Source organism: Saimiri boliviensis, chromosome 10 (assembly GCF_048565385.1).
Source record: "Saimiri boliviensis isolate mSaiBol1 chromosome 10, mSaiBol1.pri, whole genome shotgun sequence".
In the NCBI taxonomy this organism is placed as follows: domain Eukaryota; kingdom Metazoa; phylum Chordata; class Mammalia; order Primates; family Cebidae; genus Saimiri; species Saimiri boliviensis.
The window spans coordinates 33,192,488-33,201,865 of record NC_133458.1 but is presented as its reverse complement, the minus strand read 5'-3'; the positions used below and the strand labels follow the sequence as shown (position 1 = coordinate 33,201,865).

Genomic DNA, 9,378 nt, shown 5'->3' with positions numbered 1-9,378 from the left:
TATACCTAAATACATAGAAAAAATTAGGAAACACTGCAATTCTATTAACCACAGATAATCATTTAACTTTTTCTAAATAAGAAGATTATTGAATTTTATTTCACTTAATTTTAATAGCAAGTAAAATAAACTAAAACCAAAGAAACTGCCACACTTATAGTAATGGAATCTTCAAAGTTTTAATTTGTAAAAAAAAAAAAAACAAGCACTCTTTCAAGTTAAAAACAGATCATGAAAAGCATTCAGGTTTTTTTGTAATTTATTTTAACTGGTATGATTTTGGACTTCTAGACTATAATACTTTGTCAACTGTCTTATAAAAATGAGTATCATCAGTTATGTCTTATGCTAAGACAAACTTTTTTTCTAAAATAAGAAATCAAAATTTAAACTCTTCCTATGCCTATGACAATTTTCCAAGAGAAATTAGTAAAGGGTATACCTGTAAGCAAAATATCTTATAAATACCACAAATCACTTTAGCAAATAAAATCTACCTTCCGATAGGTAGTACCTGTTAGAAACCCAAAGAGGGCTTATTTCTGTCCTGAATTACCTGAAAAATGACAATTTTGTCTACTCTTTAGGGTAGTTTTGTTTTCTACCTCCCATTATTGTTTTAAAAAAAACAACGCAACACTTTTCACCTAGACATAAACTTTTTCATGGGACGTTTATTTTTCCCAGTCTTATACGAACACATCATTTTTTGAATCAGAGGGGATGTATGTCTTTATTTCAGAAGCAATATGTTATAGTCCATTTTTCTGGTCTTTAGTAGATTTATGTCATGGCTATTTTTATATTGGAGACATTCTTTACAAAGTCTTCTGACTTTACCTTCTAATTTAGATTCTCATTTTTGGCTCAATATAATTTGCTGTTGATTTTTTTCAAATAGTTTGATCATTTTCACTGTTTAGCTATAAATTACTATTAGGTAGACCTTGGCTTCTCTACATCTGTACCCCTGTGTTGCTTTCCTCTCACATTTCTAAGTTTTTATCTTTTCTGTCTTGTCTTACAGATTTGCTCACCTCTTTTTCTAGAATACCAGTCTGTTCTGTACCTGCAATGGTTTGGCTATGGTTTATCAGTCCCCACAAAAACTCATGTTGAAATTTGATTCTGAATGTGGTGGTGTTGGGAGGTGAGACCTAATGGGAGGTGTTTGGATCTTGGAGGTGGACCCCTCATAAAGGGCTTAGTGGAATTCTTGTGGTACTGAGTTCTTGGTCTGGCAAGACTGGATTAATTCTCATAGGAATGGATGAGTTCCCTTGACTATGGATTGTTATAAAGCCAGGATGCCCCTTGCATTTTGCCTCCTTATACATGTCTGCTTCCCCTTTGACCTTCTCTGCCATGCTATGATGCTGCATGAAAGCCCTCACCAGAAGCCAGGGCCAGGATCTTGAATTTCCCAGCCTGCAGAGGGAGGATGGCCTGTAGACTCTGAAAGTGGTTGGGACATATTGACAAGTAAGAGTGCATCTATAATAGATGATTAGAAAACAGGCAGGTTAGTAGAAAACCCCATAATTATTAAAGTAAGGAGGAAATTATCATGGAAAAGGAGTGTGATTCTCTCCTGGGCTGAGCAGCTTTTCCTTTTTCTATCCCTTCTGTGCCCACTGGAAAGATTCAGATATATTCATTTTAGGTCTGCTTTTATATTTGGTTCAACATACAAACTCTGAACCTGTATAGGAAGAGCTTTCTCTCTACTTAAATGTCTTGGGGTCAAATGTTTCTCTTGCTTGCCATTCTGCATATTCTGGTAAGTTAAATAATCAAACTGGTGCTGCTATGTTGAAATAAATACTTTACGTCATCTGATATTTTGCCCTCCACCCATTTCCATTTTTTAAATATTAGAGTTTCTCTTTCTAATGGAGGGAACAGCTCATACATCTAGAGTAACTTTTTTTTCTTAAAAATTATTTTATTTCCAAAGGTTTTTGGGGAACCAGTGGTATTTGATTACATGAGTAAGTTCTTTAGTGGTGATTGATGAAATTTTGGTGTGCCCATCACCCAAGCAGTAATCACTGAACCCGATTTGTAGTCTTTTATCCCTTACCCTCTTTCCACCCTTTCCCTGAGTCCCCAAAGTCTATTTATTATTCTTATATCTTTGCATCCTCATAGTTCAGTTTCCACATATGAATGAGAACATAAATGTTTGGTTTTCCATTCCTGAGTTATTTCACTTAGAATAATAGTCTCTAAGCCTATGCAGGTTGCCATGAATGCCATTGGTCAATTCCTTTATATGACTAAGTTTTCCGTCATATGTAAATACCACAATTTCTTTATCCACTTGTAGATTGATGGGCTTTTGGGTTGGTTCCATATTTTTGCAATTGTGAATTGTGCTGCTATAAACATGCATGTGCAATGACTTCTTTCCTTCTGTGTAGATCTCCGGTGTTGGAGTTGCCAGATCAAATGGTAGTTTTACTTTTGTTCTTTAAGGAATCTCCACACTGCTTTCTATAGTTGTTGTACTAGTTAACATTCCCACCAGTAGTATAGAAGTGTTCCCTTTTACCACATTGACACTGACATCTCTTATTTTTTATTTTTTGATTATGGCCATTCTTGCCAGAGTAAGGTGATATCACACAGTGATTTTGATTTGCATTTCCCACATCATTAGTGATATTGAACAGTTTTTCATATTCTCAAAAAAATATATATTTTCAAATTCTCAAAAGAGGATACATTTTCAAATTTTCAAGAGAAGATATACCCGGGCCAAAAAATGTATGTTTCAAATTTTCTATTCATATCCTTAGCCCACTTTTTGATGGGATTATTTTTTTCTTAGTAATTTCTTTGAGTTTGTTATGGATTCTAGATATTAGTCCTTTGTCAGATGTATAGATTGTGAAGATTGTCTCCCACTCTATGGGTTGTCCGTTTACTCTACTGACTATTCCTTTTGCCAAGCAAAAACTCTTTAGTTTAATTAAGCTCCACCTATTTATTTTTGTTTTTATTGTATTTGCTTTTGGGTTCTTGATCTTGAAGTCCTTGCTTAATCCAATGTCCAGAAGAATTTTTCCAATGTTATCTTCTGGAATTTTATAGTTTCACGTCTTAGATTTAAGTCCTTGATCCATCTTGAGTTGATTTTTGTATAATGTGAGAGATGAGGATACAGATTTGTTTTCTTACATTTGGCTTGCCAATAATACCAGCATCATTTGTTGAAAAAGGGTATCCTTTCCCCACTTCATTTTTTTGTTTGCTTTTTCAAAGATCATCTGGCTGTAAATAATTTGGGCTTATTTCTGAGTTCTGTATTATTTTCCATTGGCCTACGTGCCTATTTTTATATCAGTGTTACGCTGTTTTGGTGACTATGGTCTTAGAGTATAGTTTGAAATCAGGTAATGTGATGCTCCAGATTTGTTCTTTTTGTTTAGTTTTGCTTTGGCTATTGTGGGCTCTTCTTTGGTTCCATATGAATTTTAGTATTTTTTTTTCCTTGTTCTGTGAAGAGTGATGGTGGTATTTTGATGGGGATTGCACTGAATTTGTAGATTGCTTTTGGCAGTATGGTCATTTTTATAATATTGGTTCTACCCATCCATGAGCACGGGATGTGTTTTCATTTGTTTGTGTTGTCTATAATTTCTTTCAGTAGTGTTTTTTTTTTTTTTTTTTGAGGTGGAGTTTAGCTCTTGTTATCCAGGCTGGAGTGCAATGGCGCGATCTCGGCTCACCACAACCTCCGCCTCCTGGGTTCAGGCAATTCTCCTGCCTCAGCCTCCTGAGTAGCTGGGATTACAGGCACGTGCCACCATGCCCAGCTAATTTTTTGTATTTTTAGTAGAGATGGGTTTTCACCATGTTGACCAGGATGGTCTCGATCTCTTGACCTCATGATCCACCTGCCTCAGCCTCCCAAAGTGCTGGGATTACAGGTGTGAGCCACCGCGCCTGGCCTCAACAGTTTTGTAATTTTCCTTGTAGAAGTCTTTCGCCTCTTTAGTTACATATATTCTAGGTATTTTAATTTTTTTGCAGCTATCTTAAAAGGAATTGAGTTTTTTATTTTGATTCTCAGCTTGGTCACTGTTGGTATATAGGAGAACTACTGATGTGTGTACATTAATTTTGTATCCAGAAACTTTGTTGAATTCTTCTAACAGTTCTAGGAGCTTTTTGGAGGATCCTTTAGGGTTTTCTATGTTACAATCACCTCCTCAGAAAGCACTAATTTCCTCTTTACTGATTTGGATGTTATTTCTTTCTCCTGTCTGATTCCTCTGGCTAGGACTTCCAGTACTATGTTGAAGAGAAGTGGAAAGACTGGGCATCTTTGTTTTGTTCTAGTTCTAAGAGGAAATGCTTTCAACTTTTACCCATTCAATATTATGTTTGCTATGGGTTTGTCATAGATAGCTGTTATTACATTGAAGTATGTCCCTTGTAGGCTAATTTTGCTGAGAGTTTTAATCATAAAGGAATGATGGATTTTTTTTTTGTCAAATGCCTTTTCTGTGTCTATTGAGATGATCAATTTTAATTCTCTTTGTGTGGTGCATCACATTTATTGACTCACCTATGTTAAACAGTCCCTGCATCCCTGGTACGAAACCTACTTGATCATGGTAAATTATCTTTTTGATATGTTGTTTGGTTCAGTTAACTAGTATTTTGTTAAGGATTTTTGCATCTATGTTGATTAGGAATATTGGTCTGTAGTTTGCTTTTTTGGTTATGTCCTTTCCTGATTTTGATATTAGGGTAATACTGGCTACATAGAATGATTTAGGGAGGATTCCCTCTTTCTCTATCTTGTGGAATAGTGTCAATTGGATTGGTACCAATTCTTCTTTGAATGATAGAATTCAGCTGTGAATCTGTCTGGTCCTGAACTTTTTTGTTGGTAATATTTTGATACCATTTCAATCTCTCTGCTTGTTATTGGTCTGTTGAGGCCATCTAATTCTTCCTGATTTCAGCTTGGAGGGTGGCTATTTTTCCAGGAATTTGTCCATATCCTGTAGGTATTCTAGTTTATGCATGTAAAGGTGTTCATAGTAGCCTTGAAATGATCTTTTGTATTTCTGTGGTGTCAGTTGTAATAGCTCCCATTTTGTTTCTAATTGAGCTTATTTGGATTCTCTTTTCTGTGATAATCTTACTAATGGTCTATCAATTGTATTTATCTTTTAAAAGAAGCAGCTTTTTATTTCATTTATCTTTTGTATTTTTTTGGTTTCATTTTCATTTAGTTCCTCTCTGATCTTGGTTATTTCTTTTCTTCTGTTGTGTTTCTTAAATTTATTGAGACTTGTTTCATGGCCTATCATATGGTCTGTCTTGGAGAAAATTCCATGTGCTGAGGAATAGAATATATATTCTGTCATTGTTGTAATACATGGTCTGTGAATGTTTTGTAAATATCTTTTAAGTCTATTTGTTCCAAGGTGTAGTTTAAATCCACTGCTTCTTTGTTGACTTTCTTCTTGATGACCTGTCTAGTGCTGTCAGTGGTGTATTGAAGTCCCTCATTATTATTATTGTGTTGCTACCTATCTAGTAGGTTTAGTAGTAACTATTTTATAAATTTGGAGGTCTAGCATTAGGTGCATATATATTCAGGATTGTAATATTTTCCTGTTGGAGAAGACCTTTTTTCACTGCATAATGTCCTTTTTTGTCTTTTAAAACTGCTTTTGCTTTAAAATTTGTTTTGTCTGATATAAGGATAATTACTCCTGCTCACTTTTGGTGTCTATTTGCATGGAATGCCTTTTTTCACCCCTTTACCTTAAGTTTATGTGATTCCTTATGTGTTAGGTGAGTCTCTTGAAGGAAGCAGATCATTGGTTTGTGTAATCTTATCCATTCTGCAATTCTGTGTCTTTTAAGTGGAGGATTTAGGCCATTTACATTCAACATTAGTATGGAGATGTAAGATACGAGTCTATTTATTGTGTTATTATAGGTCCTCTGAGATTTATGCTTTAAAGAAGTTCTGTTTTGATGTGTTTCCAGAAATTGTTTCAAGATTTAGAGCTGTTGGCCGTGTGTGGCCTGTAATCCCAGCACTTTGGGAGGCTGAGGCGGGTAGATCACTTGACATCAGGAGTTTGAGGCCAGCCTGGCCAACATGGCAAAACCCCATCTCTACTAATAAAACAAAAATTGGCCAGGTGTGGTGGCAGGCAGTTGTAATCCTAGCTCTTCAGGGGGCTGTGGCAGGACAATTGCTTGAATCCTGGAGGCCAAGATTACAGTGAGCCAAGATTGCACTCCAGCCTGGGCAACACAGCAAGATTCCATCTCAAAAGCAAAAAAAAAGATTTAGAGCTCCTTTTAACAGTTCATGTAGTGCTGGGTTCGTCGTGAATTCTCTCAGCATTTGTTTGTCTGAAAAAGCCTATCTTTCCTTCATTTATGAAGCCTAGTTTTGTGGGATACAAAATTCTTGACTGATAATTGTTTTGTTTAAGGAGACTGAAGATAGGGCCACAATCCCTTCTGCTGAGGTTTTTGGAAGGTTTCTGCTGAGAAATCTCCTATTAATCTGTAGGTTTCCCTTTATAGGTTACCTGGTGCTTTCGTCTCACAGCTCTTAAGATTCTTTCCTTCCTCTAACTTTAGATAACCTGATGATATTGTGCCTAGGTGATGATCTTTTTGTGATTAACTTCACAGGTGTTCCTTGAGCTTCTTATATTCGGCTGTCCAGGTCTCTAGCAAGGCTGGGGAAGTTTTCCTTGATTTTTCCCCCAAATATGTTTTTCAGATTTTAGATTAATCTTTTTCCTCAGGAATACTGATTATTCTTAGATTTGGTCATTTAACATTGTCTCAAACTTCTTGGAGACTTTTCTCTTTTTTTTCTTATTATTTTTTCTTTGTGTTGAATTAGGTTAATTTGAAAACCTTGTCTTAGAGCTCTGAAGTTAGTTCTTCTGTTTGTTTGATTCTATTGCTAAGACTTTCCAGAACAGTTTGGATTTCCTTAAGTGCATCCATTATTTCCTGAAGTTTTGATAGCTTTTTATTTTAGCTATGCTGTTTGTTTTTCTTCCTTCCTTCCTTCCTTCCTTCCTTCCTTCCTTCCTTCCTTCCTTCCTTCCTTCCTTCCTTTCCCTTCCCTTCCCTTCCTTCCTTTCTTTCTTTCTTTCTTTCTTTCTTTCTTTATTTCTTTCTTTCTTTCTTTCTTTCTGTCCATCTCAATCTGTCACCAAGGCTGGAGTGCAGTGGCATGATCTTGACTCACTGCAACCTCTGCCTCATGGTTTCAAGTGATTATCCTGCCTTAACCTCCTGAGTAGCTGGGACTACAAAAGTGTGCCACCATGCCTGGCTAATTTTTGCATTTTTAGTAGAGATGGGGTTTTGCCATATTGGCTGGGCTAATTTTGAACTCCTGATCTCAAGTGATCTGCCTGCCTCAGCCTCCCAAAATGCTAGGATTACAGGAGTGAGCCATGATGTCTGGCTATTTATACTATCTATTTCACTGATGATTCCTTCCCTCATTTCTTGTATCATTTAAAAAAATTTTCTTAAATTGGATTTCACCTTTCTGTGTTGCCTCCTTGATTAGCTTAATAACTGATCTTCGGAATTCTTTTTCAGGAAAATCAGAAATTTCTTCTTGGTTTGGAGCCATTGCTGGTGAGCTACTGTGATTTTTTTTTGGGTGTTTAAAAGTTGTTTTGTCATATTACCAGAATTGTTTTTCTGGTTCCTTCTCACTTGGGTAGCCTATGTCAGAGGGATGGTATAGGGCTCAAGGCTGCTATTCACAAATTTTTTTTAATCTCATGGGATGTTTTCTTGCTGTAGTATTCTGCCCGATTTCCTATGGATGTGGTTTCCAGAGAGCTGAGCTGTTGTGATTGTTATCTCTCTTCTGGATCTAGCCACCTAGCAGAGGTCTACTAGGCTTTGGGCTGGTACTGAGGGTTGTCTGCCAGAGTCCTGTGATGTAAACCATCTGCAGGTCTCTCAGCCATGGATACCAGCACCCGCTCTGGTAAAAGTGGCAGGGGGTGAAATGGACTCTGTGAGGGTCCTTAGTTTTGGTTGCTTAATGCACTATTTTTGTATTGGGCTCCTGCCAGGAGGTGGCACTTTGAAGAGAGCATCAGCTATATTAGTATAGGGGGGATCGGGGAGTGGACAGGGCCCTAGAACTCCCAAGAGTTTATGCTCTTTGTCTTCAGCTGCCAGGGTGAGTAGGGAAGGACCATCAGGTGGGGGCAGTAGGCATGTCTGAATGGACTCTCCTTGGGTAGGTCTTGCGGCAGCTGCTATGGGGGATAGGGGTGTGGTTCCTGGGCCAGTGGAGTTAAATTTCCAGGAAGATTAGAGTTGCCTCTGCTGTGTCATGCAGGTTGTCGGGGGAGTGGGGAAAGCCCACAGTCACAGGCCTCACCCAGCTCCCATGCAACAGAAAAGGCTGGTCTCACTCCCACTATGTCCCCCGCAAACAGCACTGAATCTGTTTCCAAGCAGTGGTCAAGCAGGGCTGAGAACTTGCTCTAGGCTACCAGCCTCCCAGCTGCGAAAGCAAACTGGGCTTTTGTGTCTCCCTGCCTGTGGAGTCTGCACACCAGATTCATGCCCTTCCTGAGGTCTGGCCGGGAGACTTCATATTCCATTGGAATTGCTAGAAAGTTCAGCTGGAGGTTTCCTTCTCCCTGTGGTCTTTTTCCAATGCCTCTGGTAGCCCTCCCCAAGGACCCCTGTGAGACAAGGCAGAAATAGCTTCCTAGGAAACCCAGAGAGCCCACAGGGCTTTTCCTGCTGCTTCCTCTACCTCTGTGTTTCACTTAGCTCTGTAAATTGACTCAGCTCCAGGTAAGGTCAGAATCTTCTCCCATGATCTAGACCTCAGGTTCCCCACCGAGGGTGTGTGTTCAGGGGCAGGCAATCCCCATTTCCCACTTCCACAGCTTGGGCTGTATTTGGGGTGTCTCCTGGGTCCTGCAGGAGCAATCTACTTCCTTCAGGAGGTCTGTGGTGTCTCTCAGCTTTCCTGGTTAGTTTCTGCAGTAGTTATATAAGGAGCAAAAGTTCACAGTGTGAATCTCCACACACTGCTCAGTCTGTCCATGTGAGAGCTGCAGTCTAGTTCTGTCTCCTGTCTGCCATGATCTCCTATAGTAATTTTCTACAATGATTTTTGTTTGTTTTTGTCTTTCTACTTTAAAAAAAATTCTGAGATAAACTTTTAGTTGTTTTCAGTCTTTGAGTCACGTTACCTCTTTTCATTTTCAGCTTTATATCTTTTTTTTCTAAAATATGTCCTGAAAATGACACAGCAAACAAATACGTGTGCTCAGCTCATCATCTTGAGCCATTAGTTCTAGTAAATTCATGTTGTATTTACTCAGG

At 38.1% G+C, this 9,378-nt stretch overlaps 1 protein-coding gene across 1 annotated transcript in view; it reads left to right on the top strand.

The window, feature by feature from the left end:
• HYAL4 (hyaluronidase 4) overlaps positions 1-9,378 on the top strand; it is a 50,967-nt gene that overhangs the window by 15,413 nt on the left and 26,176 nt on the right. Inside the window, exon 2 of the mRNA XM_003921030.4 lies at positions 7,222-7,653. The gene's annotated coding sequence lies outside the window, so the exon portion shown is untranslated. The remainder of the gene's footprint in view (positions 1-7,221; positions 7,654-9,378) is intronic.